The following is an 8173-nucleotide window of genomic DNA, read 5'->3' on the forward strand; positions in this document are numbered from 1 at the left end:
GTGTGTTACCTCCTCTCTGTCCATCATGTTGCATTGGATCCACTTAATGCCTTGGTGTGTGTGTTGGAGATGGTCTGTTCATTCAGCACTGGATCTGAGGGACACAGAACGTGGTAGTCAGGAGACCATCTCTTTCCAATTCACTCTTCATCACTAAAGATCAACGTTTAAAGGGATGGTGAGAGATTCACTCTTCATCAGTACAGAGTAAAGTTTAAAGGGATGGTGAGAGATTCACTCTTCATCAGTACAGATCAAAGTTTAAAGGGATGGTGAGAGATTCACTCTTCATCAGTACAGATCAAAGTTTAAATGGATGGTGAGAGATTCACTCTTCATCAGTGAGAGATTTCTGCAATAAAGTTCTCTGTTACACAGTCAGATGAAAAGGGGCTTAAAGGGATACTTCGGGATTTTTGCAATGATGCCCTTTATCTACTGCAGGCATGCTAGCAGATACCCATAGACTTCCAGTCATTGTGCTAACGCTAGGCAACAACCCAGCAGCAGGACCGCTACCTCCGCCTTTGTGCAAGGAGGAGCACTGCCAGAGCCCTGCAAAATGACCTCCAGCAGGCCACAAATGTGCCTGTCTCACACTGCCCACAAAATGAGGTGAAAACTGAGCTGAACTTCTGAACCTCCTGCCAAATGTATGACCATATTAGAGACACATATTTCCCTCAGATTACACAGACCAACAACGTATTCGAGAATAAATCCAAATTTGATAAACTCAGAGAGAGAGAGAGAGAGAGACAGAGACAGAGACAGAGAGAGAGAGAGAGAGAGAGAGACAGACAGACAGAGAGATAGATAGAGAGGGAGAGAGAGTTAGACCGATACATTTTATCAGAAAGTCAAGCAAGTTGTTACTATCGTACGTATATTTTTTACAAGAGAAATGGTTACGTTAATACTTATGTACATTTAAAACCAAATACTTGTCACGCTCGTCGTATGGAGGAGACCTAGGCGCAGCGTGGTATGCATACATTCTCTTTATTAAAACAATGAACACCGAACTAACTAACAAAAGAACCGTGACGCTACTGATGTGCTCCAGCCAAGTTGCTCCAGCCAAGTTAGGAACTATACGTACACAAGATCCCACAACACAAAACAGGAAAATGGCTGCCTAAATATGATCCCCAATCAGAGACAACGATAAACAGCTGTCTCTGATTGGGAACCATATCAGGCCAACATAGACATACAATACACCTAGATGACAACACCCCTAGACATTCAAAAACCCTAGACATACAAAACCCTAGACATACAAAGACCCTAGACATACAAAACCCTAGACATACAAGACTAGCGTACCCACCCTAGTCACACCCTGACCTAACCAAAATATATAGAAAAACAGAGATATCTAAGGTCAGGGCGTGACAATACTTTCACTTTTACTTTTACTAACTTTCTATTAAAGTATCTTTACTTTTACTCAAGTATGACAATTGAGTCCCTTTTCCACCACTGTTAGAAAGTCAACCAAGTTGTTAGGATCAAACATATATTGTTTTACAATAGAAATAGTTCTGTTTCTCACATGTCACATGCACTCATTTAAAGACTTCACACTGGCAGTGTACAAGATAAAACCATTATGACATCATACTGGCAGTGTACAAGATAAAACCATTATGACATCATACTGGCAGTGTACAAGATAAAACCATTATGACATCACACTGCCAGTGTACAAGATAAAACCATTATGACATCACACTGGCAGTGTACAAGATAAAACCATTATGACTTCACACTGGCAGTGTACAAGATAAAACCATTATGACTTCACACTGGCAGTGTACAAGATAAAACCATTATGACATCACACTGGCAGTGTACAAGATAAAACCATTATGACTTCATACTGGCAGTGTACAAGATAAAACCATTATGACATCATACTGGCAGTGTACAAGATAAAACCATTATGACATTATACTGGCAGCGTACAAGATAAAACCATTATGACTTCACACTGGCAGTGTACAAGATAAAACCATTATGACATCACACTGGCAGTGTACAAGATAAAACCATTATGACATCATACTGGCAGTGTACAAGATAAAACCATTATGACATTATACTGGCAGCGTACAAGATAAAACCATTATGACTTCACACTGGCAGTGTACAAGATAAAACCATTATGACATCATACTGGCAGTGTACAAGATAAAACCATTATGACATCATACTGGCAGTGTACAAGATAAAACCATTATGACATCACACTGGCAGTGTACAAGATAAAACCATTATGACATCATACTGGCAGTGTACAAGATAAAACCATTATGACATCACACTGGCAGTGTACAAGATAAAACCATTATGACATCACACTGGCAGTGTACAAGATAAAACCATTATGACATCACACTGGCAGTGTACAAGATAAAACCATTATGACATCACACTGGCAGTGTACAAGAAAAAACCATTATGATATCATACTGGCAGTGTACAAGATAAAACCATTATGACTTCATACTGGCAGTGTAAAAGATAAAACCATTATGACATCATACTGGCAGTGTACAAGATAAAACCATTATGACATCATACTGGCAGTGTACAAGATAAAACCATTATGACATCACACTGCCAGTGTACAAGATAAAACCATTATGACATCACACTGGCAGTGTACAAGATAAAACCATTATGACTTCACACTGGCAGTGTACAAGATAAAACCATTATGACTTCACACTGGCAGTGTACAAGATAAAACCATTATGACATCACACTGGCAGTGTACAAGATAAAACCATTATGACTTCATACTGGCAGTGTACAAGATAAAACCATTATGACATCATACTGGCAGTGTACAAGATAAAACCATTATGACATTATACTGGCAGCGTACAAGATAAAACCATTATGACATCACACTGGCAGTGTACAAGATAAAACCATTATGACATCACACTGGCAGTGTACAAGATAAAACCATTATGACATCACACTGGCAGTGTACAAGATAAAACCATTATGACATCACACTGGCAGTGTACAAGATAAAACCATTATGACATCATACTGGCAGTGTACAAGATAAAACCAGTATGACTTCATACTGGCAGTGTACAAGATAAAACCATTATGACATCACACTGGCAGTGTACAAGATAAAACCATTATGACATCATACTGGCAGTGTACAAGATAAAACCATTATGACTTCACACTGGCAGTGTACAAGATAAAACCATTATGACATCATACTGGCAGTGTACAAGATAAAACCATTATGACATCACACTGGCAGTGTACAAGATAAAACCATTATGACATCATACTGGCAGTGTACAAGATAAAACCATTATGACTTCACACTGGCAGTGTACAAGATAAAACCATTATGACATCATACTGGCAGTGTACAAGATAAAACCATTATGACTTCACACTGGCAGTGTACAAGATAAAACCATTATGACATCACACTGGCAGTGTACAAGAAAAAACCATTATGATATCATACTGGCAGTGTACAAGATAAAACCATTATGACTTCATACTGGCAGTGTAAAAGATAAAACCATTATGACATCATACTGGCAGTGTACAAGATAAAACCATTATGACATTATACAGGCAGCGTACAAGATAAAACCATTATGACTTCACACTGGCAGTGTACAAGATAAAACCATTATGACATCATAATGGCAGTGTACAAGATAAAACCATTATGACATCACACTGGCAGTGTACAAGATAAAACCATTATGACATCACACTGGCAGTGTACAAGATAAAACCATTATGACATCACACTGGCAGTGTACAAGATAAAACCAGTATGACATCAAACTGGCAGTGTACAAGATAAAACCATTATGACTTCACACTGGCAGTGTACAAGATAAAACCATTATGACTTCACACTGGCAGTGTACAACATAAAACCATTATGACATCACACTGGCAGTGTACAAGATAAAACCATTATGACTTCATACTGGCAGTGTACAAGATAAAACCATTATGACATCATACTGGCAGTGTACAAGATAAAACCATTATGACATTATACTGGCAGCGTACAAGATAAAACCATTATGACATCATACTGGCAGTGTACAAGATAAAACCATTATGACATCACTGCAGTGTACCATTATGACATCACACTGGCAGTGTACAAGATAAAACCATTATGACATCATACTGGCAGTGTACAAGATAAAACCATTATGACATCACACTGGCAGTATACAAGATAAAACCATTATGACATCACACTGGCAGTGTACAAGATAAAACCATTATGACATCACACTGGCAGTGTACAAGATAAAACCATTATGACATCACACTGGCAGTGTACAAGAAAAAAACATTATGATATCATACTGGCAGTGTACAAGATAAAACCATTATGACTTCATACTGGCAGTGTACAAGATAAAACCATTATGACATCATACTGGCAGTGTACAAGATAAAACCATTATGACATTATACTGGCAGCGTACAAGATAAAACCATTATGACTTCACACTGGCAGTGTACAAGATAAAACCATTATGACATCATACTGGCAGTGTACAAGATAAAACCATTATGACATCATACTGGCAGTGTACAAGATAAAACCATTATGACATCACACTGGCAGTGTACAAGATAAAACCATTATGACATCATACTGGCAGTGTACAAGATAAAACCATTATGACATCACACTGGCAGTGTACAAGATAAAACCATTATGACATCACACTGGCAGTGTACAAGATAAAACCATTATGACATCATACTGGCAGTGTACAAGATAAAACCATTATGACTTCATACTGGCAGTGTACAAGATAAAACCATTATGACATCACACTGGCAGTGTACAAGATAAAACCATTATGACATCACACTGGCAGTGTACAAGATAAAACCATTATGACATCACACTGGCAGTGTACAAGATAAAACCATTATGACATCATACTGGCAGTGTACAAGATAAAACCATTATGACTTCATACTGGCAGTGTACAAGATAAAACCATTATGACTTCATACTGGCAGTGTACAAGATAAAACCATTATGACATCACACTGGCAGTGTACAAGATAAAACCATTATGACATCATACTGGCAGTGTACAAGATAAAACCATTATGACATCACACTGGCAGTGTACAAGATAAAACCATTATGACATCATACTGGCAGTGTACAAGATAAAACCATTATGACATCACACTGGCAGCGTACAAGATAAAACCATTATGACTTCACACTGGCAGTGTACAAGATAAAACCATTATGACATCATACTGGCAGTGTACAAGATAAAACCATTATGACATCATACTGGCAGTGTACAAGATAAAACCATTATGACATCACAATGGCAGTGTACAAGATAAAACCATTATGACATCATACTGCAGTGTACAGATAAAACCATTATGACATCACACTGGCAGTGTACAAGATAAAACCATTATGACATCACACTGGCAGTGTACAAGATAAAACCATTATGACATCACACTGGCAGTGTACAAGATAAAACCATTATGACATCACACTGGCAGTGTACAAGATAAAACCATTATGACATCATACTGGCAGTGTACAAGATAAAACCATTATGACTTCATACTGGCAGTGTACAAGATAAAACCATTATGACATAACCTGACAGTGTACAAGATAAAACCATTATGACATCACACTGGCAGTGTACAAGATAAAACCATTATGACATCACACTGGCAGTGTACAAGATAAAACCATTATGACATCATACTGGCAGTGTACAAGATAAAACCATTATGACATCATACTGGCAGTGTACAAGATAAAACCATTATGACATCAAACTGGCAGTGTACAAGATAAAACCATTATGACATCACACTGGCAGTGTACAAGATAAAACCATTATGACATCACACTGGCAGTGTACAAGATAAAACCATTATGACATCACACTGGCAGTGTACAAGATAAAACCATTATGACATCACACTGGCAGTGTACAAGATAAAACCATTATGACATCACACTGGCAGTGTACAAGATAAAACATTATGACATCATACTGGCAGTGTACAAGATAAAACCATTATGACTCATACTGGCAGTGTACAAGATAAAACCATTATGACATCATACTGGCAGTGTACAAGATAAAACCATTATGACATCACACTGGCAGTGTACAAGATAAAACCATTATGACATCACACTGGCAGTGTACAAGATAAAACCATTATGACATCACACTGGCAGTGTACAAGATAAAACCATTATGACATCACACTGGCAGTGTACAAGATAAAACCATTATGACTTCATACTGGCAGTGTACAAGATAAAACCATTATGACATCACACTGGCAGTGTACAAGATAAAACCATTATGACATCACACTGGCAGTGTACAAGATAAAACCATTATGACATCATACTGGCAGTGTACAAGATAAAACCATTATGACATCACACTGGCAGTGTACAAGATAAAACCATTATGACATCATACTGGCAGTGTACAAGATAAAACCATTATGACATCACACTGGCAGTGTACAAGATAAAACCATTATGACATCACACTGGCAGTGTACAAGATAAAACCATTATGACATCATACTGGCAGTGTACAAGATAAAACCATTATGACATCATACTGGCAGTGTACAAGATAAAACCATTATGACATCATACTGGCAGTGTACAAGATAAAACCATTATGACATTCACACTGGCAGTGTACAAGATAAAACCATTATGACATCATACTGGCAGTGTACAAGATAAAACCATTATGACATCACACTGGCAGTGTACAAGATAAAACCATTATGACATCATACTGGCAGTGTACAAGATAAAACCATTATGACATCACACTGGCAGTGTACAAGATAAAACCATTATGACATCATACTGGCAGTGTACAAGATAAAACCATTATGACATCACACTGGCAGTGTACAAGATAAAACCATTATGACATCACACTGGCAGTGTACAAGATAAAACCATTATGACATCACACTGGCAGTGTACAAGATAAAACCATTATGACATCACACTGGCAGTGTACAAGATAAAACCATTATGACATCATACTGGCAGTGTACAAGATAAAACCATTATGACATCATACTGGCAGTGTACAAGATAAAACCATTATGACTTCACACTGGCAGTGTACAAGATAAAACCATTATGACATCATACTGGCAGTGTACAAGATAAAACCATTATGACTTCACACTGGCAGTGTACAAGATAAAACCATTATGACATCATACTGGCAGTGTACAAGATAAAACCATTATGACTTCACACTGGCAGTGTACAAGATAAAACCATTATGACATATAACTGGCAGTGTACAAGATAAAACCATTATGACATCACACTGGCAGTGTACAAGATAAAACCATTATGACATCATACTGGCAGTGTACAAGATAAAACCATTATGACATCATACTGGCAGTGTACAAGATAAAACCATTATGACATCACACTGGCAGTGTACAAGATAAAACCATTATGACATCACACTGGCAGTGTACAAGATAAAACCATTATGACATCACACTGGCAGTGTACAAGATAAAACCATTATGACATCACACTGGCAGTGTACAAGATAAAACCATTATGACATCACACTGCAGTGTACAAGATAAAACCATTATGACATCATACTGGCAGTGTACAAGATAAAACCATTATGACATCATACTGGCAGTGTACAAGATAAAACCATTATGACATCACACTGGCAGTGTACAAGATAAAACCATTATGACATCATACTGGCAGTGTACAAGATAAAACCATTATGACTTCACACTGGCAGTGTACAAGATAAAACCATTATGACATCATACTGGCAGTGTACAAGATAAAACCATTATGACATTCATACTGGCAGTGTACAAGATAAAACCATTATGACATCATACTGGCAGTGTACAAGATAAAACCATTATGACATTCACACTGGCAGTGTACAAGATAAAACCATTATGACATCATACTGGCAGTGTACAAGATAAAACCATTATGACATTCACACTGGCAGTGTACAAGATAAAACCATTATGACATCATACTGGCAGTGTACAAGATAAAACCATTATGACATTCATACTGGCAGTGTAC

This window comes from Salvelinus namaycush, chromosome 30, assembly GCF_016432855.1.
Source record: "Salvelinus namaycush isolate Seneca chromosome 30, SaNama_1.0, whole genome shotgun sequence".
Classification (NCBI taxonomy): Eukaryota; Metazoa; Chordata; class Actinopteri; order Salmoniformes; family Salmonidae; genus Salvelinus; species Salvelinus namaycush.